This window comes from Capra hircus, chromosome 19 (assembly GCF_001704415.2).
Source record: "Capra hircus breed San Clemente chromosome 19, ASM170441v1, whole genome shotgun sequence".
NCBI classification, from domain to species: Eukaryota; Metazoa; Chordata; class Mammalia; order Artiodactyla; family Bovidae; genus Capra; species Capra hircus.
In genome coordinates this window covers 2,943,517-2,966,837 of record NC_030826.1, presented here as the reverse complement: position 1 = coordinate 2,966,837, position 23,321 = coordinate 2,943,517, and the positions used below count along the sequence as shown (strand labels likewise).

General features: G+C 38.1%; 1 pseudogene; it reads left to right on the top strand.

The window, feature by feature from the left end:
- LOC108638202 overlaps positions 1 to 23,321 on the top strand; it is a 45,749-nt pseudogene that overhangs the window by 1,373 nt on the left and 21,055 nt on the right.

The window sequence follows — 23,321 nt, the reverse complement described above, 5'->3', positions numbered from 1 at the left end:
ATTAAGAAAGGTGGCAAGACTACACAGAAGAACTGTACAAAAAAGAACTTCATGGCCCAGATAATCACAATTGTGTGATCACTCACTTAGAGCCAGATATCCTGGAATATGAAGTCAAGTGGGCCTTAGAAAGCATCACTATGAACAAAGCTAGTGGAGGTGATGGAATTCCAGTTGAGCTATTTCAAATCCTAAAAGATGATGCTGTGAAACTGCTGCCCTCAATATGCCATCAAATATGGAAAACTCAGCAGTGGCCACAGGACTGGAAAAGGTCAGTTTTCATTCCAATCCCAAAGAAAGACAATGCCAAAGAATGCTCAAACTATTGCACAATTGCTCTCATCTCACCCGCTAGTAAAGTAATGCTCAAAATTCTCAAAGCTAGGTTTTTCAATTCATGAACCACTAACTTCCAGATGTTCAAGCTGGTTTTAGAAAAGGCAGAGGAACCAGAGATCAAATTGCCAACATCCATTGGATCATTGAAAAAGCAAGAGAGTCCAGACAAAAAAAAAATCTATATCTGCTTTATTGACTATGCCAAAGCCTTTCACTGTGTGGATCACAATAAACTGGAAAATTCTGAAAGAGATGAGAATACCAGACCACCTGACCTGCCTCTTGAGAAACCTATATGCCTGTAGGGAAGCAGCAGAACTGGACATGGAACAGACTGATTCCAACTAAGAAAAGGAGTACGTCAAGGCTGTATATTGTCACCCTGCTTATTTAAATTATATGCAGAGTACATCATGAGAAACGCTGGGCTGGAAGAAGCACAAGCTGGAATCAAGATTGCCGGGAGAAATATCAATAATCTCAGATATGCAGATGACACCACCCTTATGGCAGAAAGTCAAGAGGAGCTAAAAAGCCTCTTGATGAAAGTGAAAGAGGAGAGCGAAAAAGTTGGCCTAAATGTCAACATTCAGAAAATGAAGATCATGGCATCTGGTCCCATCACTTCATGGAAATAGATGGGGAAACAGTGGAAACACTGTCAGACTTTATTTTGGGGGGCTCCAAAATCACTGCAGATGGTGACTGCAGCCATGAAATTAAAAGACGCTTACTCCTTGGAAGAAAAGTTATGACCAACCTAGATAGCATATTAAGAAGCAGAGATATTACTTTGCTAATAAAGGTCCATCTAGTAAAGGCTATGGTTTTTCCAGTGGTCATGTATGGATGTGAGAGTTGGACTGTGAAGGAAGCTGTGTGTTGAAAAATTAATGCTTTTGAACTATGGTGCTGGAGAAGACTCTTGATAATCCCTTAGACTGCAAGGAGATCCAACCAGTCCATTCTGAAGGAGACCAGTTATGGCTATTCATTGGAAGGACTGGTGCTGAGGCTGAAACTTCAATACTTTTGCCACCTCATGCGAAGAGTTGACTCATTGGAAAAGACCCTCATGCTGGGAGGGATTGAGGGCAGGAGAAGGGGAGGACAGAGGATGAGATGGCTGGATGGCATCCCCGACTCGATTCACATGAGTTTGATTGAACTCCGGGAGTTGGTGATGGACAGGGAGGCCTGGCATGCTGCAATTCATGAGGTCGCCAAGAGTTGGACATAACTGAGCTACTGAACTGAACTGACTGATGATACCTGAATGGACGAAAGACAGGTCACAGACATAAACAGTTCTGATATTCACACATGCTATTTTTTTCCACTTATTTTCTAATCTAGCTCTAGCTCTTTTTTCTTTTGACTCTTTTGACAATTTTGATATTCCCGAATATTCAGCTCTGTTTAATTCACATGATATTTATTTCTTTTATTCCACATGACAGCTAATGTTATACGTCTCGGATGTTCTCACAGCAATTGTTGCTGAAAGTGGAGTCTGGATGCTCAGCACTAAAAATGCAAGGTTGGTGGAAAGGAAAGTTTGCTTTATTTCAAGAGTGGAAATATGGTGGGAGTAGGTGGACTGTTGTTCAAAGGATAATTACCTCCAACCATGCTTCACATGACAATCAGTGGTCAAGACGTTTTATAGATGAAAGGAGGGGGTTTCATGCAGAAACAGCACAGTCTTCTCTGACTGTCTTTTTGAAAATTGTCATGTAGTGGTCTGATCAGTGTCATCTTGATTTTTTAAAATACAGTAAGTCTTTAGTTCCAGTTGGTTCATTACCATTTCTGTGAGGTCAGTTCTTGGAACTGTGAGAGCTTATATAATGGCTACCATGTGACTATCCTACAGTTAACTTTTCCCACCTGATGCAGGTTTTAGTATCTATAAGACAGTTCAAGACTTCCCTGGTGGTCCAGCAGCTCAGATTCTATGCTCTCAACGTAAGGAGCCTGGATTTGATTCCTGGTCAGGGAACTAGGACCTGTATGCTATTACTCTTAATAAAAGCCTGCATGCCATAACTAAAAGATTCTGCATGTTGCACCAAAGATATAGAAATTTTTTAAAAATTAATTCAATCATATTAAATACATACAGAGCTTATAGGGCATGGCTTAGAATATTATCTCTAGGCCGGGAGGAGGAGTTAAAAGTCCTTGACTATATTCAATGACTAAACTCTTATTATTTAATCTTGTAAGACTGTTTTGTTTTGTTTCTAATTTTCTCACTTGTCTGACTAAACTTCTCTTTATCTAAAGTTTTTCCACAGACAAAAAGCAGGTGGAGAAAGTGGGGAGCAAGGACCATAGCATTCTGCTCCATTTAATAATGATAAATTTAGATAAATATTTCTTGAGTAAAACTCTGCACTCGTCATGACATTTATGTTCTATATTTTTTCAACTAGTTAAGAATAAAAGGATTCTCAGTTTATCTATTTCAGTTGATAGCAATTTAACTTTTCCTAGTTGAAACAGTTAATCTCATTAAGCAATTAACCTATTCCAAAAGGATGAGCTGGTTTTCACTTGACTGCTGCATGCAAAGCTGTCAGACTTATAATGATTGCCCCAGTTGAATGTTTATTATAATGATTATCATATTTTCAATAAGTTAATATTAATATAAAATGTTTTTCCAGTAGTCATGTACCAGTGTGAGAGTTGGACCATAAAGAAGGCTGAGCATGGAAGAATTCATGCTTTCAAACTGCAGTACTGGAGAAGATTCTTGAGAGTCCCCTGGACTGTGAGGAGATCAAACGAGTCAATCCTAAAGGAAATCAACCCGAGTCTTCATTGGAAGGACTGATGCTGAAACTGAAGCTCCAATATTTTGGAGAAATATTGGATGAGAAATATTTTGATGAGAAGAGTGAACTCATTAGAAAAGACCCTGATGCTGGGAAAGATTAAGGGCAGGAGGAGAAGGGGGCAACAGAGGATGAGGTGGTTGGATGGCATCACTAACTCAATGGACAAAAATTTGAGCAAACTCTGGGAAGTGATAAAAGGACAGGAAAACCTGATGTTCTGCAGTCCATGGGGTTGCAAAGAGTGAGAAACAACAAAAAGTCAGACACAACTTATCAACTGAACAGAAAATATATATTACACAGATTTTCCTAGCTTATGTCACTTTACATAAGATGGGGGGGTCTCTACTGCAAAATATTTGTGCATTCAATTTACCTCTGTTGAAATAAAGAAGACAGTAAAGAAAATAAGTTGACAGACCTCTGTTCTCAAATATTTGAAAGGGAGACAAAATGCACTATATTGATTTTCATGGACAACATCTAAGATAAAAAGGAACAATTTTGACACCAACATGCAAAGTGTATAGGAAGGTCCATGTGAAACCACATTCAGTTCAGTTCAATTCAGTTCAGTAGCCCAGTCATGTCCAACTCTTTGCGACCCCATGGACCGCAGCACGCCAGGTCTCCCTATCCATCACCAACTACGAGCACTTACCCAAACTCATGGCCATCGAGTTGCTGATGCCACCTAACCATCTCATCCTCTGTCGTCCCCTTCTCCTCCAACCTTCAATCTTTCCCAGCATCAAGGTCTTCTCAAATGAGTCAGCTCTTCGCATCAGGTGGCAAAAGTATTGGAGTTTCAGCTTCAACATCAGTCCCTCCAATGAACATTCAGGACAGATCTTCTTTAGATGGATGGTTGGATCTTCTTGCTGTCCAAGGTACTCTCAAGAGTCTTCCCAACATCACAGTTCAAAAGCATCAATTCTTCAGCACTCAGCTTTCTTTATAGTCTAATACTCACATCCATATATGACTATTGGAAAAATTATAGCCTTGACTAGACTGATCTTTGTTGGAAAAGTGATGTCTCTGCTTTTTAATAAGCTGTCTAGGTTGGTCATAACGTTCCTTCCAAGGAGTAAGCGTCTTTTACTTTCATGGCTGCAATCACCATCTGCAGTGATTTTGGAGCCTAAAAAATGAAGTCTTGTCACTGTTTCCCTGTTTCTCGATCTATTTTCCATGAAGTGATGGGACTGGATACCATCATCTTAGTTTCCTGAATGTTGAGCTTTAAGCAAATTTTTTCACTCTCCTCTTTCACTTTCATCAAATGGGTCTTTAGTTCTTCTCACTTTCTTCCATAAGGGTGGCGTCATCTGCATATCTGAGATTATTGATATTTCTCTCAGCAATCTTGATTCCAGCTTGCACTTTATTCAGCCCAGCATTTCTCATGATGTACTCTGCAGATAAGTTAAATAAGCAGGGTGACAATATACAGCCTTGACATATTCTTTTCCCTATTTGGAACCAGTTTCTTGTTCCATGTCCATTTCTAATTGTTGCCTCCTGACCTGCATGCAGGTTTCTCAAGAGGCAGGTCAGGTGGTCTGGTATTCCCATCTCTTTCAGAATTTTCCACAGGTTATTGTGATCCACACAGTGAAAGGCTTTGGCATAGTCAATAAAGCAGAAATAGATGTTTTTCTGGAACTCTCTTGCTTTTTCAGTGATCCAATGGATGTTGGCAATTTGATCTCTGGCTCCTCTGCCTTTTCTAAAACCAGCTTAAACATCTGGAATTTAATGGTTCTTGAATTGCGGAAACCTGACTTGGAGAATTTTGAGCATTACTTTACTATCGTGTGAGATGAGTGCAATTGTGCAATAGTTTGAGCATTCTTTGGCATTGTCTTTCTTTGGGATTGGAATGAAAACTGACCTTTTCCAGTCCTGTGGCCCTTGCTGAGTTTTCCATATTTGCTGGCATATTGAGTGCAGCAGTTTCACAGCATCATCTTTTAGGATTTGAAATAGCTCAACTGGAATTCCATCACCTCCACTAGCTTTGTTCTTAGTGATGCTTCCTAAGGCTCACTTGACTTTGTATTCCAGGATGTCTGGCTCTAGGTGAGTAATCACACCATTGTGATTGTCTGGGTCATGAAGATCTTTTTTTAATAGTTTTTTGTGTATTCTTGCCACCTCTTCTTAATATCTTCTGCTTCTCCTAGGTCCATACCATTTCTTTCTTTTATTGAGCCCATCTTTGCATGAAATGTTCCCTTAGTAAATCTCATATTCTTGAAGAGATTTCTAGTCTTTCCCATTCTGTTGTTTTTCTCTATTTCTTTGCATTGATCGCTGAGGAAGGCTTTCTTATCTCTTCTTGCTCTTCTTTGGAACTCTGCTTTCAAATGGGTTTATCTTTCCTTTTCTCCTTTGCTTCTCACCTCTCTTCTTTTCACTGCTATTTGTAAGGCCTCCTCTGACAGCCATTTTACTTTTTGGTAGTTATTTTTCTTGGGGATGGTCTTGATCCCTGTCTCCTGTACAGTGTCAGGAACCTCCATCCATAGTTCATCAGGCACTCTGTCTATCAGATCTAGGCCCTTAAATCTATTTATCACATCTACTGTACAATCGTAAGGGATATGATTTGAGTCATACCTGAATGGTCTAGTGGTTTTCCCTACTTTCTTCCATTTAAGTCTGAATTGGTCAGTAAGGAGTTCATGATCTGAGCCACAGTCAGCTTCTGGCCTTGTTTTTGCTGATTATATAGAGCTTCTCAATCTTTGGCTGCAAAAAATATAATCAATCTGATTTCAGTGTTGACCATCTGATGATGCCCATGTGTAGAGTGTTCTCTTCATAAAGATCACCTTTATGATAGTTTGAACTGTTAAATAAAACTCACTTAGTATTTCACACAGTTGTGATCTAACTTGTGAACTAACCAAATTGACAACTGTAGAGGATTCTGTACATGGGGAGTTTTCTTTGGTGGGAAATTCAGCTAGATTAATTCTACCCTCTCTATTTTCTCTAAATCCCTGTGGCTAAAAAGTAGCTGTTTTTATTTTTGTTTTGTTTTTTCCCCCTATCTCTCACTTCTAATTATGAAGTATTAAGACGAGCTGAGAAAACATTACAGTAAGTTTTTTACAATATATAGAATACATTTTCTTCAGTGAAAAAATTTTCCAGATTTAATTTATTCAAAGAGTAATTAATAATTCACTGCCTCCTTAAAAATTTGGTCTTGCTCTATTTTTAGTTTTTGCTCAGTTCAGTCACTCAGTCATGTCCAACTCTTTGCGACCCCATGAATCACAGCATGCCAGGACTCCCTGTTCATCACCATCTCCCAGAGGTCACTCAGACTCACGTCCATTGAGTCAGTGATGCCATCTAGCCATCTCATCCTTGGTCGTCCCCTTCTCCTCCTGCCCCTAATCCCTCCCAGCATCAGAGTCTTTTCCAATGAGTCAACTCTTCACATGAGGTGGCCAAAGTACTGGAGTTTCAGCTTTAGCATCATTCCTTCCAAAGAAATCCCAAGGTTAATCTCCTTCAGAATGGACTGGTTGGATCTCCTTGCAGTCCAAGAGACTCTCAAGAGTCTTCTCCAACACCACAGTTCAAAAGCATCAGTTCTTCGGCATTCAGCCTTCTTCATAGTCCAACTCTCACATCCATACATGACAACAGGAAAAACCATAGCCTTGACTAGATGGACCTTAGTCGTCAAAGTAATGTCTATGCTTTTGAATATGAAATCAAGGTTGCTCATAACTTTTCTTCCAAGGAGTAAGCGTGTTTTAATTTCATGGCTGCAATCACCATATGCATGATTTTGGAGCCCCCCAAAATAAAGTCTGATACTGTTTCCACTGTTTTCCCATCTATTTCCCATGAAGTGATGGGACCGGATGCCATGATCTTCATTTTCTGAATGTTGAGCTTTAAGCCAACATTTTCGCTCTCCTCTTTCACTTTCATCAAGAGGCTTTTTAGCTCCTCTTCACTTTCTGTCATAACGGTGGTGATATCTGCATATCTGAGGTTATTGATATTTCTCACGGCAATCTGGTTCCAGCTTGTGTTTCTTCCAGTCCAATGTTTCTCATGATGTACTCTGCATAGAAGTTAAATAAGCAGGGTGACAGTAGATAGCCTTGACGTACTCCTTTTCCTATTTGGAACCAGTCTGTTGTTCCATGTCCAGTTCTACCTGTTGCTTCCTCACCTGCATACAGATTTCTCAAGTGGCAGGTTAGGTGGTCTGGTATTCCCATGTTTTTCAGAATTTTGTACAGTTTATTGTGATCCACACAGTCAAAAGCTTTGACTTAGTCAATAAAGCAGAAATAGATGTTTTTCTGGAACTCTCTTGCTTTTGCCATGATCCAGTGGATGTTGGCAATTTGATCTCTGGTTCCTCTGCCTTTTCTAAAACCAGCTTGAACATCAGGGACTTCATGGTTCACGTATTGCTGAAGCCTGGCTTGGAGAATTTTGAGCATTACTTTACTAGCATGTGAGATGAGTGCAATTGTGCAGTAGTTTGAGCATTCTTTTGCATTGCCTTTCTTGGGGATTGGAATGAAAATTGACCTTTTCCTGTCCTGTGGCCATTGCTGAGTTTTCCAAATTTGCTGGCATATTGAGTGCAGCACTTTGACAGCATCATCTTTCAGGATTTGAAACAGCTCAACTGGAATTCCATCACCTCCACTAGCTTTGTCCATAGTGATGCTTTCTAAGGGCCACTTGACTTCACATTCCAAGATGTCTGGCTCTAGATTAGTGATCACGTCATCATGATTATCTGGGTCATGAAGTACAACTTATAACAGAGGTGACTTTGAACTCTTGAGTCATACAAGATTTTATGCCATATGGATAGTGAATACCAAAAAGTAAAGAGGAGATGTGTTTGAATATCTCTATGAAATCTACATTAAAAATGAATGGTTTCAGTATTTCTGCAAGTGTCACAAATTAAACTTCCTTTTTTCACTTGCATATACAGTTTTGAACAATGCAGTGATTTTTTTAAAAATAATTCATTTAGTTAACACAGTATTACAGAGGCAACATATGCAAAAGATTATCTAATTCAATATCTAATGTGAGGAAATATGCTCTCAGAAGTAAAGTGACAATGAGAAGGTGGAACAAACTTTTTTTTAAGGTTTAATGTGATCTTATTTAGAGGTGTTGGCTATTACACTGCATGACCTCCTTTGCTGAGACCTAAAGTACTTTGTTCATCAACCTCTTTCTACAATACTGTGTGGTTCAAATAACTATTTACTTAATTCATTCAAGCATTGGATCAAGTTAAATTGAATCAATATTCATGCTGCAAGTCCTGAAATTCTCAGTTCTCTTAGCAAATCTTTATTGAGTGCATATGCATATTGTGTTCCACAATATTTATAATGTCCTGAAGATATAAGGGGAAAATATCTTCATACTGTAAAAATTCATATCTAAAGGAGAAGACAAACAGTATAATGGATCAAAAAGCAGTAAATGCTATAATACAGTATAGTGATATGAGCAGATAGAGTGAGGCTTGAAACTAATCCATGTACCAAATTAATAGAGTTTTTTTTTTTTTTAATTTGATGCAAATCTCTAGTGCTTAGAATACTATATGGGAGAATTCTAGAATGAAAAGAAATGTGCAAACTCACAGAGCCATGAATCAGGAGAGAACAGGTTGGGTTCCTTGTGGCTAAAATTTCAGTATATACATGGAACATGGTGAAAGATGAAGATGAAGGTTGCCATAGGAACAAGATAATAAATAATGGTGTGGTCATACCAAGAAGTTTATACATCTCTGAAAGCCAGTGGAAGGATTTTAAATGGGGGTAGCAATCAATTTGATGACTGCACACAGGAGGGAGGAAGCAGTTTATGGAGAGATGGAGAAGGACACTGAGCAATTCACTGGAACAAAGAAGAACAAGCAATGTTAAAAAAAATAGTCAATATGCTAATAAGGATCATTTAAAATTCTTTGTATATCCTTATGTAGTTACTTTGTACTTGTCATATAATTTATCTAGTGTCATTTCTTAATATGAATCTGAATTAATAAACAGCATGAGTTTGTTTCCTAACTTGAAGTGTTCCTGTTGCAATGATATTTAAGCCCCAGGAAGGGTATTCCTGAGAGAGGTAGCAGCATTTGCTAAGATTAGGAGAGGAGAACATGGAAGAGAGCTCGGGAGGGACAGGAAGTTCTCCATTCACATTGAAGTATGACAAATGAAGTCTGAATTAGGAAAGTAGACAGAAGCAAAATTATAAAACGCTTTCTTCACTAGGTTTAGGAACTTGAATATAATTCTGAAGAGATATAAGTCCTTCAAACAATGGAAGAAAAGAAGCAACATAATCCAGAAAATGCCAACAGTCAAAATACAATAATATCTGGGCAGATATATTAACTCTGAAATGACTCAAACTTCTACCTCAGAACACCATATTAGGAATACTTTAGATTGGGCAAATGAAAAGCAATCAAATAACTCAGTAATTTTAATCTGTTTTTATATCTTTAATATGACCTTTTTATTTGTTTTGTTTTCCTTTTAGTCATAGTGAAAGTTGGAGCATTATTTTTCCCATGTCCATCTTTTAAGAGTGATTTGGAAAAAAGAAGGACAGGAATATGGTTTGTTTCCTAAAACAATTTAGTATAGACATGGAAATTCTAATGCTCACAAAGTGGGAAAGCAGAAGGTGTGAGTGTCAGTACCACAATGAAAGTCAAGCCAATGATTCTTGGCTAGAAGCAAGTGGTGACCAGGTCTCCTTCCATTTGTGAATGGTTTATGATGGAAATAAACATGAGTGTCTAGTTCAAGTTGAACGACTTTTTGACCAGTAAGAAATTTTAAAGAGAAATTTTAAAAATACAGTTACCCAAAAAGGACTTAGATGGAAATTGTGTACAGGGGCCACAGCAATGTCATTTATGTCACAGGTGAACTGCCTTCTGGCAAACTTCAGTCTCCATTTTTATTTCTCTTTCTAACACATGCGCACACACACACAACATAGATACAGATTTGTTTTGTTATTACTGCACCCAATCACATGGTAAAAATAAAACTAACCTCTTACTTTTTGTATGCAAAGCTTTAAATGCTGTATAACCTAAGCCTCCTCCACGCCCTAAAAGTTCAAGTATTGCATCCATTTAAAGTTAAGACAAATCTCACAGATGATAAATAACTTCTACAAAAGCAAAAAAATAAACTGTAATTCACTCCAAAATGTTTATATCTAAGAAATGCAGCATATTCACATAAAACTTCTCACAAATATTTATAACAATATTATTTATAACAACTACAAATTGGAAAGAATCTAAACATCCATCAACCAGTGAACTGGTAAACAATTTTTGGTATATCCATACAACAGAATATTATTCAGGAATAAAAGAAGTAATAATAAAGCTATAAATGAAGTAACTTTGAAATTACTGCACTACGTGAAAGAAAACTTCACACATAAAATCTACTTGTATTATGATTATTTTATGTGAAATGTCAGAAATAGCAAAAAGCATAATAACTGAAAATTGATTAGTGATTTACTAGGACTGAAGCACGGAAGTCAGGAAAGAGGAGTAAAAAAGATAATGACTATAGTTGGGTTCTCCTGCAGAGTGTTATAAATTATAACAGATTATAGTGATGATTCATAATTTTTTTTAAAAAAGTGTACTGTTCTTAGTTGCTCAACAGTGTCCAACTCTTTACAACCCCATGGACTGTAGCGCTCCAGGCTTTTCTGTCCATGGAAGTTCTCCAAGCAAGACTACTGAAGTGGGTTGTCATGCCCTCTTTAAAAAAATTGAAACATGCACTTTAGTTAATGAGTGAATTTTAAGGTATTTAAGTTTTATCTTCAATTCAATTCAGGAGGTCACTCAGTCGTGTCCAACTCTTTGTGATCTCATGGATTGAAGCATGCCAGTCTTTCCTGTCCATCACCAACTCCCAGAGCTTACTCAAACTCATGTCCATTGAGTCAGTGATGCCATCCAGCCATCTCATCCTCTGTTGTCCCCTTCTCCCCCTACCTCCAATCCCTCCCAGCATCAGGGTCTTGTCAAATGAGTCAACTCTTCATATCAGGTGGCAAAAGTATTGGAGTTTCACCCTCAACATCAGTCCTTCCAATGAACACTCAGGACTGATCTCCTTTAGGATGGACTGGTTGGATCTCCTTGCTGTCCAAGGGACTCTCAAGAGTCTTCTCCAACACCACAGTTCAAAAGCATCAATTTCTCTGGGCTCAGCTTTCTTTTTAGTCCAACTCTTACATCCATAGATGACTACTGGAAAAACCATAGCATTGACTAGATGGAGTTTTGTTGGCAAAGTAATGCCTCTGCCTTTTAATATGCTGTCTAGGTTGGTCATAACTTTCCTTCCAAATAGTAAGTGTCTTTTAATTTCATGGCTGCAATCTCAATCTTCAGTGATTTTGGAGCCTCCAAAAATAAAGTCTGCCACTGTTTCCACTTTATCTTAATAGGGTTTAAATGGTAGAGTCAGGTTTTATACTTGGTCTGCCTATAAACCTGAACTTAAAACTAATAAATTAATCAATATTCTACTTTTACATAGGAGTTGTCACCACAGGCTAGCTTTTATGAATTGCATGACAGTTTCCATCGATCCTCTTACCTCTTGTTGTTCACTGTCATGCAGTCATTCAGTCATGTCCAATATTTCGTGACTCCATAGACTGCAGCATGCCAGGTTTCCCTGTCCTTCACTGTCTCCCAGAGCTTGCTCAAACTGATGTCCATTGAGTTGGTGATGCCATTCAACAATCTCATCCTCTGTTGCGTCCATCTCCTCCTGCCTTCAATTTTTCCCAGCATCAGGGTCTTTACCACTGAGGGAGCTCTTCATATCAGTTTGATATTCACATGGCCAAAGTTTTGGAGCATCAGCGTCAGCATCAATCTTTCCAAAGAATTCTTAGGGTTGATTTCCTTTAGGATTGACTGATTTGATTTCCTTGCTGTCCAAGGGACTCTTAAGAGTCTTCTCCAATACCACAGTTCAAAAGCCTCAATTTTTTTTGCACTCAACCTTTATGGTCCAACTCTCATATCCATACATGACTACTGGAAAAACCATAGCTTTGTCTAGACAGATCTTTGTTGGCAAAGTAATGTCTCTGCTTTTTAATATGCTGTATAGATTGATCAGAGTGAAAGTGAAAGTGAAAATGAAGTCGCTCAGTCGTCTCTGACTCTTTGCGACCCCATGTACTGTAGCCTACCAAGTTCCTCCCTCCATGGGATTCTCCAGGCAAGAGTACTGGAGTGAGTTGCCGTTTCCTTCTCCAGGGGATCTTCCCAACCTAGAGGTCGAACCCGGGTCTCCTGCATTCCAGGCAGACGCTTTAAACTCTGAGCCACCAGGGAAGCCCAAGACTGATCATAGCTTTTCTTCAAAGGAGCAAGTGTCTTTTAATTTCATGGCTGCAGTCACTATCTGCATGACTTTGTAGCCCAAGAAAATAAAGTCTCTCACAGTTTCCATTGTTTGCCAATCTATTTTCCATTAAGTGATGGAGCTGGATGCCGTGATCTTAGTTTTCTGAATGTTGAGCTTTAAGCCAACTTTTTCACTCTCCTCTTTCACTTTCATCAAGAGGCTTTTTAGTTTCTCTTCACTTTCGGCCATAAGGGTGGTGTCATCTGCATATCTGAGGTTATTGATATGTCTCCTTGGCAATCTTGATTTCAGCTTGTGCTTCATCCAGCCGGGCAGTACACATGATGTATTATATATATATATAAATTGAATAAACAGGATGTCAATATACAACCTTGATGTACCTATTTCCCAGTTCCAAAACAGTCCATTGTTCCATGTCTGGTTCTAACTGTTGCTTCTTGACCTGCATACAGGTTTCTCAGGAGGCAGGTAAGTAGTCTGGTATTCCCATCTCTTTAAGAATTTTCCACAGCTTGCTGTGAACCACACAGTCAAAGTCTTTAGTATAGTCAATGAAGCAGAAGTAGATATTTTTCTGGAATTCTCTTGTTTTTTTCTATCATCCAACGTGTGTTGGCAATTAGATCTCTGGTTCCTCTCCCTTTTCTAAGTCCATCTTGAAGATTTGGAATTTCTCAGTCCATGTGCTTTTGAAGCCTAGCTTGGAGAACGTTGAACATTACTTTGCTGGTGTGTGAGAATAATGCAATTCTTTGGTTGTTTGAACATTCTTTGGCATTGCCTTTCTTTGAGACTGGAGTGAAAACTGACCTTACTCAGTCCCGTGGCCACTACTGAGTTTTCCAAATTTTCTGGCATATTGAGTGCAGCAATTTAATAGCACTTACCTCTCAAGATCACCTAAACAGTGAAGTGTATGCAGTAGAAGTTATCAAATTAACTCGCCTGTGCTTCAAAATGACATACCCTATGGCCTCATTGACTTCTCTCTGTCTCTTTTTTATTTATTTATTTATTTTAGAGAATGTGCCCTTTCTAAAGAAGATGTCTTCATTTAAGTTTCTTGATTTGATCCTGTTTTATCTCTTCTCTGACTTCACTGTTTGACTCTTCTTCTAAAATTGTTTGTTTCTCTATATTCCTTGTTCTCTGGCTGTAAACATTCTCAAGCAATACTCATTCTTGGGGGGGGGGGAAAGCAATGAGGCAAAAAATGTTTCTGTGCCTTTACTTCCATACTCAACCTATTACCTTAAATCTCATTTTATGGCTGCTAAACTACTTGTAAGAGATCACTTGATGGCTCCATTTCTCCAAATTCTACCCAGGCACAATTTTATGACATCATAGAATGGCTTTCATCTCTAGTGGTTATCTATTCTTTAAATTTGTCTTCCAGTTACTTCCTAATGGCCAAATCAAGAAGACTTTCAAAACCCTAAATCCGAGGGCAAAATGGAATCTCAGCATAAGGCAGATAAAAATTTAATGCTTAAAATAAAAAGTCTGCCACTCTCCCAATCTAACTGTTATTTTAACTAGTACAGCAAAATGTACTGAAAAATATTTTGTGTGTGTCAGAATCATTTATTAACATTAAAGAGTGCTGGACTTACACATAATATAATAAGTATGAGTTAGCACTTCTGGACTTCAAGAAATGAAGAAAAAACTTCAACCTATCCTATCTTTAAGTAATGCTGATTATGCTCCCAAAAGAAAATATACAAGGTAATGTAAGAATACTGCTTTGAGGAAAAAAATAAATTATTTCTATAGGTCCTGCTTATTTCAGCTTATAATATGGTATGAATGAAAAAAATATTTAAAGTTCTAAATTATAAGATACATTAAATTCATGTTTGTATCTTTTTTTTAAATGATGGAAGTATAGGTAATTACAATTTGTGTTAATTTGAGGCATATAGCAAAGTGATTCAGTTAAACATACATATATACCTATGTTTTTCAGATTCTTTTTTCCTTCTATGTCATTATAAAATACTAAATATAGTTCTCTGTGCTATCTGGTAGGTCTGTGGTGTTTATCTATTTTATATGCAGTAGTGTATATGTTATTCCCAAACTCCTAATTTATCCCTCCTCCCCTTTACCCTTTGGTAATATAAATCTTTGTTTCTATGTCTGTGGATCTATCTCTGTTTTGTTCATTTGTACCACTTTTTTTTTTTTTTTTTAGATTCCACATAAATGTGATGTCATAAATGTGATGTCTGGCTTACTTTACTTAGAGTGATAATATTGAAATCCATCCATATTGCTGCAAATGGCATTATTTTATCATTTTATGGCTGAGTAATATTTTATTGTACAAATATGCCACATCTTCTTTATCTATTCACCTGTCACTAGACATATAAGTTGTTTCTATGTCTTGGCTATTGTAAACAGTGCAGCAATGAACATTGAGGTACATGATGGAAATGTAAATTGGTGCAGCCACTATGGAGAACAGTATGGAGGTTCCTTAAAAACTTGTACACTCGTGGCAGATTCATGTTGAAGTATGGCAAAACCAATGCAATATTGTAAAGTAAAAAGCAACAACAACAACAACAAAAATAAAACCAACTAAAAGTAGAGCAACTGTATAATCCTGCAATCTCATTCCTAGGAATATGTCCAGAAAAAAAAAAAAAAAGATAGTATTAGTATTATTTTTTTTTCCTTTTACAAGCAAGATTTGCTCAGTTTCATTTGAGCAAAGCATACTTGTTGTTCATTGTTGTTCAGTTGCAAGTCATGTCTGACCCTTTATGACTCCATGAACTGCTGCACGCCAGGCTTCTCTGCTTATCACTATCTCCCTGAGTTTTCTCAAACTCATGTCCACTGATCAAGTGATGCCATCTAACCATCTCATCCTCTTTTGTCTCCTTCTCCTCTGGCCCTCAATTTTTCTCAGCATCAGGGTCTTTTCCAATAGGTCAGCTCTTAATATCAGTTGACCAAAGTATTGGAGCTTCAGCTTCAGGAGAAGTACTTCTAATATGTATTCATGGTTAATTTCCTGTAGGATTGACTGGTTTGTTCTCTTTGCAATCCAAAGGACATTCAAGAGGCTTCTCCAATGCCACAGTTTGAAACCATTAATCCTTTGGTGCTCAGCCTTCTTTATGGTCCAACTCTCACATCCAAAAAAGACTGCTGGAAAAACTACAGCTTTGACTATATGGATCTTTGTCAACAGAGTGATGTTTCTGCTTTTTCATCTAGTTTTGTCACAGCTTGTAGGGAGAGAGCAGATTAGCCAGGATGGTTTGTTCAGGCTCTTATTTTACATTTTGTAAATAATGATTATGTAACGGCTGAGATCACTTATGGAACTGTGCATGCACGTCACAAGGTTTATATAACAACTGAGACACCTTAGAGCATTGTGCATGCATCATGAGGTACTCGCTTGGTCATGAGCTACATTGTGCATGCGCAAATGTGAGCTCCACGTAGAAAGTGGTGGCAACTGCTGCTGCATAATGACTGTGTCTGTTGAATCAGCCAAGAGAGGAGAGAATAGTGGCATGGCTGCTGCATCAGCCAGGGGAGAATACTGCTACAGCTGCTGTGATAGCCAGGAGAGAATAAATATGTTTGCAGTTTCTATGGATCTTCGTGTCTTCTTCCATCCTCATAGCTTACACCTTGCCTAGCCTGGGTTCAAGGAACATTGTGCACAGTGTGAAAAGCAAGACAATTGTCAACATGAACAGGATCAGCAATACATAACTATTCTTCCAAGGAGAAAGAGTCCTCTAATTTCTTAGCTGCAGTCACCATCCGTATTGATTTTGGAGATCAAGGAAATAAAATCTGATACTGTTTTCACATTTTCCCCATCTATTTTCCATGCAGTGATAGGACCATATGTCATGATATTAGATTTTTGGATGTTGAACATTAAGCCAGCTTTTCTATTCTCCTCTTCCACCTTCATCAACAAGCTCTTTAGTTCCTCTTCACTTTCTGCCATTAATGTTGTATCATCTGCATATGTGAGATTGTTGATATTTCTCTGTGCAATCTTGATCTGGCTTGTGATTCATTCACCCTGGCATTTCACATGATGTACTCTGCATATAAGTTAAATAAACAGGGTGACAATACATAGACTTGGCATACTCCTTTCCCAATTTTGAACTAGTCTGCTGTTACATGTCCAGTTCTAACTGTTGCTTCTTGACCAGAATATAGGATTCTCAGAAGGCAGGTAAGGTGGTCTGGTATTCCCACCTCTAAGAATTTTCCAACGTTTTTTGTGATCCACAAAGTCAAAGGATTTAGTATAGTTAGTGAAGCAAAGGGAGCTTTTTTCTTTCTTTCTTTCTTCTTCTTCTTCTTCTTTTTTTTTTTTTTTTGGATTCCCTTGCTTTTCCTATGATAGAGCGTATGTTGGCAATTTGATCTCTGATTCCTCTGCATTTTCAAAATCCATAATGTACATCTGGAAGTTCTCAGTTCACAAATTGCTGAAGCCTTGCTGAAGCCTAGCTTGAAGTATTTTGAGAATAATCTTGCTGCTGTGTGAAATGAGTGCATTGTATGTTAATCTGAACGCTCTTTGACACTGTCTTTCTTTGGGCCTGGAGTGAAAACTGACATTTTCCAAACCTGTGGCCATTGCTGAGTTTTCCATAGAGTCTGGCATAATGAGCGTGGCACGTTAACAGCATCTTCTTTCAGATTTGAAATAGCTCCTCTGGGATTCCATCTCCACCACTAGCTTTTTTTTTTTTTTTTGTAATGATGCTTCCTAAGGCCCACTTCACACTCCAGGATGTCTGACTCTAGATGAGTGTCTTGACCATGGTTAACTGGGTCATTCAAAGCTTTTCTGTACAGTTTTTCTGTGTATTCTTGCCAATTTTTCTTAATCTCTTCTGCTTCTATTAGGTCTTTTCCTTTTTTGTCCTTTCTTGTGCCTATCTTTGTATGAATTGTCCCTTGGTATCTCTAATTTTCTTGGAGAGATCTCTAGTCTTTCCCATTCTATTGTTTTCCTCTATTTCTTTCCATTGGTCAATTAGGAAGACTTTCTTATTCCTCCTTGCTATTCTCTGGAATTCTACATTCACTTGGATATATCTTTCCCTTTCTCCTGTGCTTCTCTTCTTTTCTCAGCTATTGGTAAAATCTCGTCAGACAACTTTGCCTTCTTTCATTGCTTTTTCTTAGGGATGGTTTTGGTCATCACCTCCTGTAGAATGTTACAAACCTCTATGCATAATTCTTCAGGAACTCTGTGTACCAGATCTAGGCCATTAAACTATTCATCACCTCCACTGTATAATCATACGGGATTTTTCTTTTTTTTTGGGGGGGGGGGGGGAGGGGGGTGGATCATGCACAAATGGCCTAGTAGTTTTCCCTGCTTTCTTCAATGTGAACCTGAATTTTGAAATAAGGAGCTGATGATCTGAGGCACAGTCATACCAAAGTCTTGTTTTGTTGACTGTATGGAGCTTCTCCATCTTCAACTGCAAAAAGAGTTATCAATCTGATTTTGGTATTGACCATTTGGTGGTGTCCATGTGTAGAGTCTTCTCTTGTGTTGTTAGAAGAGGGTTTTTGCTATGACCAGTGTGTTCTCTTGGCAAAACATGGAGAAGCTCTATAGTGTCAACAAAAAATAAGAAGAGGAGCTGATTGTGGTTCACATCATAAGCTCCTTACTGCAAGATCCAGACATAAATTGAAGAAAGTAGGGAAACACACTTGACCATTCAGGTATGACCTAAATCAAATCCTTACGTATATACAGAGGAAGGGACAAATGGATTCAAGGGATTAGATTTGATAGACAGAGTACCTGCAGAACTATGGGCAGAGGTTTGTGACATTGTATAGGAGACAGTGATCAAGACCATCTGCAAGAAAAAGAAATGCAAAAAGGCAAAATGGCTGTCTGAGGAGGCCTTAAAAATAGCAGAGAAAAGAAGAGAAGCTAAAAGCAAAGGAGTAAAGGAAAGATATACCCATTTGAATGCAGAATTCCAAAGGAGAGCAAGGAGTGAAAAGAAAACCATTCTCAGTGATCAGTGCAAAGAAATAGAGGAAAATAATAGAATGGCAAAGACAAGAGATCTCCTCAAGAAAATTAGAGATACTAAACTTATATGAAGAGTACATCATGAGAAACCCTGGACTAGAAGAAAAACAAGCTGGAATCAAGATTGCCGGGAGAAATATCAATAACCTCAGATATGCAGATGACACCACCCTTATGGCAGAAAGTGAAGAGCAGCTAAAAAGCCTCTTGACAAAAGTGAAAGAGGAGAGAGAAAAAGTTGGCTTAAAGTTCAACATTCAGAAAACGAAGGTCATGGCATCTGGTCCCATCACTTCATGGCAAATAGGTGGGGAAACAGTTGAAGCAGTGTCAGACTTTATTTTTGGGGGCTCCAAAATCACCGTAGATGGTGTTTGCAGCCATGAAATTAAAAGACGTTTACTCCTTGGACAAAAAGTTATGACCAACATAGATAGTATATTCGAAAGTAGAGACATTACTTTGCCGACTAAGGTCCGTCTAGTCAAGGCTATGGTTTTTCCAGTGGTCATGTATGGATGTGAGAGTTGGACTGTGAAGAAAGCTGAGTACCAAAGAATTGATGCTTTTGAACTGTGTCTTGAGAGTCCCTTGGACTGCAAGGAGATCCAACCAGTGCATTCTGAAGGAGATCAACCCTGGGATTTCTTTGGAATGAATGATTCTAAAGCTGAAACTCCAGTACTTTGGCCACCTCATGCGAAGAGTTGACTCATTGGAAAAGACTCTGATTGCTGGGAAGGATTGAGGGCAGGAGGAGAAGGGGATGACAGAGGGTGAGATGGCTAGATGGCATCACTGACCCAATGGACGTGAGTCTGAGTGAACTCCGGGAGTTGGTGATGGACAGGGAGGCCTAACGTGCTGCAAGTCATGGGGTCACAAAGAGTCAGACACGACTGAGGGACTGAACTGAACTGAACTTAAGGGGGCATTTCATGGAAAGATGGGCTTAATAAAGGACAGAAATGGTATGGACCTAACAGAAGCAGAAGATATTAAAAAGAGGTGGCAAGAATACGCAGAACTGTAGAAAAAAATATCTTCATGTCCCAGATAACCATGATGGTGTGATCACTCACCTAGAGCCAAACTTCCTGAAGTCTGAAATCTAGTGGGCCTTAAGAAGAAGGACTATAAACAAAGCCAGTGCAGGTGATGGAATTCCAGCTCTATTATTTAAAGTTCTAAAAACAAGATGCTGTTAAAGCGCTGCACTCAATATGTCAGCAAACTTAGAAAACTCAGCAGCAGCACAAGACTGGAAGTTCGTTTTTCATTCCAATTCAATGAAAGGCAATATCAAAAAAAAAAGTTCAAACTACTGTAGAATTACACTCATCTCACATGCTAGCAAAGTAATGCTCAAAAATTTCCAAGCCAGGCTTCAACACAACATCAACTGAGAACTTCCAGATGTTCAACCTAGACTTAGAAAAGTCAGAGGAGCCAGAGATAAAATTGCCAACATCTTCTGGATCATTGAAAAAAACAAGAGAGTCCCAGAAAAAAACATCTATTTCTGCTTTATAGACTATGCCAAAGCCTTTGTCTGTGTGGATCACAATAAACTGTGGAAAATTCTTAAAGAGATGGGAATGCCAGACCACCTTACCTGCCTCCCAAGAAACCTGCATGCAGGCCAAGAAGCAACAGTTAGAACTGGACATGGAACAAAAGACTGATTCCATATCAGGAAAGGTGTGCATCAAGGATGTATATTGTTACCCTGCTTATTTAACTTATATGTAGAATACATCATGTAAAATGCTCAGCTGGATGAAACAAAACTTGAAACAAGATTGCCATGAGAAATATCAGTAACCTCAGATATGCAAATGACACCACAGTTAAGGCAGAAATCAAAGAAGAATGAAAGAGCCTCTTGATGAAAGTGAAAGAAGAGAGTGAAAAATTAGACTTAAAACTCAACATTCAAAAAACTAAGATCATGGCATCCAGCCCCATCACTTCATAGCAAGTTGGTGGGGTAACAATGGAAACAGTGACAGACGTTATTTTGGGGGGCTGCAAAATCACTGCAGATAATGACTACAGCCATGCAATTAAAAGACGCTTGTTCCTTGGAAGAAAATCTATGACAACCCTAGACATCATATTAAACAGCAGAGACATTACTTTGCCAGCAAAGGTCTGTCTAGTAAAGGTTATGATTTTTCCAACAGTCATCCATGGATATAAGATATGGACTGTTAAAAAAAAAAAAAAAGCTGAGTGCCAATGAATTGAGTTTTTGAGCTGTGGTGTTTGGGGAGACTCTTGAGAGTCCCTTGGACAGCAAGGAGATAAAACCAGTCAATCCTAAAGGAAATCAACCCTGAGTATTCATTGGAAGGACTGATGCTGACGCTGAAATTCCAGTGCTTTGGCCACTTAATGCTAAGGACTGACTCATTGGAAAAGATGTTCATGCTGGTATAGATTGAAGACAGGAGGAAAAATGGATGATAGAGGATGAGATGGTTGGATGGCATCACTGACCCAAAGGACATGAGTTTGAGTAAACTTTAGGAGTTGGTGATGGACAGGGAAGATTGGCATGCTGTAGTTCATGGGTTTGCAAAGGGTTCAACTCGGCTGCATGACTGAGTTGAACTGAACTGTGAATGGATAAATATTTATAGTATATCTGTCCATTGACATACTAATAGGCAATAGTAGGAACCTTCTATAATTGTGAATGTGACAAAATGGATATACTTCAAAAAATTGCTGAGTAAAAGAAGCTAAACATAGAAGTCTTAATATTGTAGAATAATATTTATTAGAAATTTCCAGGAAAAGGGTGTCTATAAAGACACATAGATACCCTTTGCTGAGATAGATACCCTTTTTCTAAGACATAGAATAGAAGTGAGAAATGGCTGTGATCTTGTACTAAGAATCTTTCAGGGTTGATATAAATATTCTAAAACTGAATTGTGGTAATGGTTGTATAACTCTATATATTTACTAACAATATTTTCAATGAGCATGTTTTGTGATACAACATACAAAGAATGTCTTAATATTTTTTTCATTAATTACTGGTACTACTCAATGCTTACTCTTGAATTAGTTATTAGATATGGACTACTGGAGCAAGATTGTTACCTTGAGCATGAGAACTTTGCAGTTGAAATGATCCCTGATATATTGACTACTGAAATCTGTCTTAAGAAAGAAGTGAAAAAGAAGCAGGGATAAAAAGTTTTTCATTTAAGAAGTATCTGAGCTCTGCATTATAGTGCACCACAGAATTCTCAAATTTTCTTAGAGAATACTGAGAAGACAGTCTCAGTTAAGCAGATATTTTGACGCTATTTTAGGAGTAGAAAGCTATACATTTATTTGGGCAACTGATGGTAGAGGGCTTTAAAGTCATACTTTTACTAAATCTGTAGAAATTGAGAGTTATGTGATTATTAATGAGTGATACAGTGAAATTAATACATTGGGTGAGCTATGTGAAAGTAAAATTAAAAATATTTAAAGTAGAGAAAATTTGGGGAATCAGACTTTGTAACTATTTGTAGATAATCTTTTAAAACTGAAGAATGTCATCTGCAAACATTGAGAGTTTCACTTCTTCTTTTCCAATTTGGATTCCTTTTTTTTTTTTTTTTCATTTTTACTTTATTTTATTTTACAATACTGTATTGGTTTTGCCATACATTGACATGAATCCACCAAGGGTGTCTTTTTTGCTGTCTTGCATACAGGGTCATCATTGCCATCTTTCTAAATTCCATATATATGTGTTAGTATACTGTATTGGTGTTTTTCTTTCTGGCATACTTCACTCTGTATAATCGGCTCCAGTTTCATCCATCTCATCAGAACTGATTCAAATGTATTATTTTTAATGGCTGAGTAATACTCCACTGTGTATATGTACCACAGCTTTGTTATCCATTCATCCGCTGATGGACATCTAGGTTGTTTCCATGTCCTGGCTATTATAAACAGTGCTGCAATGAACATTGGGGTACATGTGTCTCTTTCAATTCTGGTGTATGCCCAGCAGTGGGATTGCTGGGTCATAAGGCACTTCTATTTGCAATTTTTTAAGGAATCTCCACACTTTTCTCCAAAGTGGCTGTACTAGTTTGCATTCCCACCAACAGTGTAGGAGGGTTCCCTTTTCTCCACACCCTCTCCAGCATTTATTGCTTGCAGATTTTTGGATCGCAGCCATTCTGACTGGTGTGAAGTGGTACCTCATTGTGGTTTTGATTTGCATTTCTCTAATAATGAGTGATGTTGAGCATTTTTTCATGTGTTTGTTAGCCATCCGTATGTCTTCTTTGGAGAAATGTAAGAATGGAACTGGAGGAATCAACTTGCCTGACTTCAGGCTCTACTACAAAGCCACAGTCATCAAGACAGTATGGTACTGGCACAAAGACAGAAATATAGATCAATGGAACAAAATAGAAAGCCCAGAGATAAACCCACACACATATGGACACCTTATCTTTGACAAAGGAGGCAAGAATATACAATGGAGTAAAGACAGTCTCTTTAACAAGTGGTGCTGGGAAAACTGGTCAACCACTTGTAAAAGAATGAAACTAGATCACTTTCTAACACTGC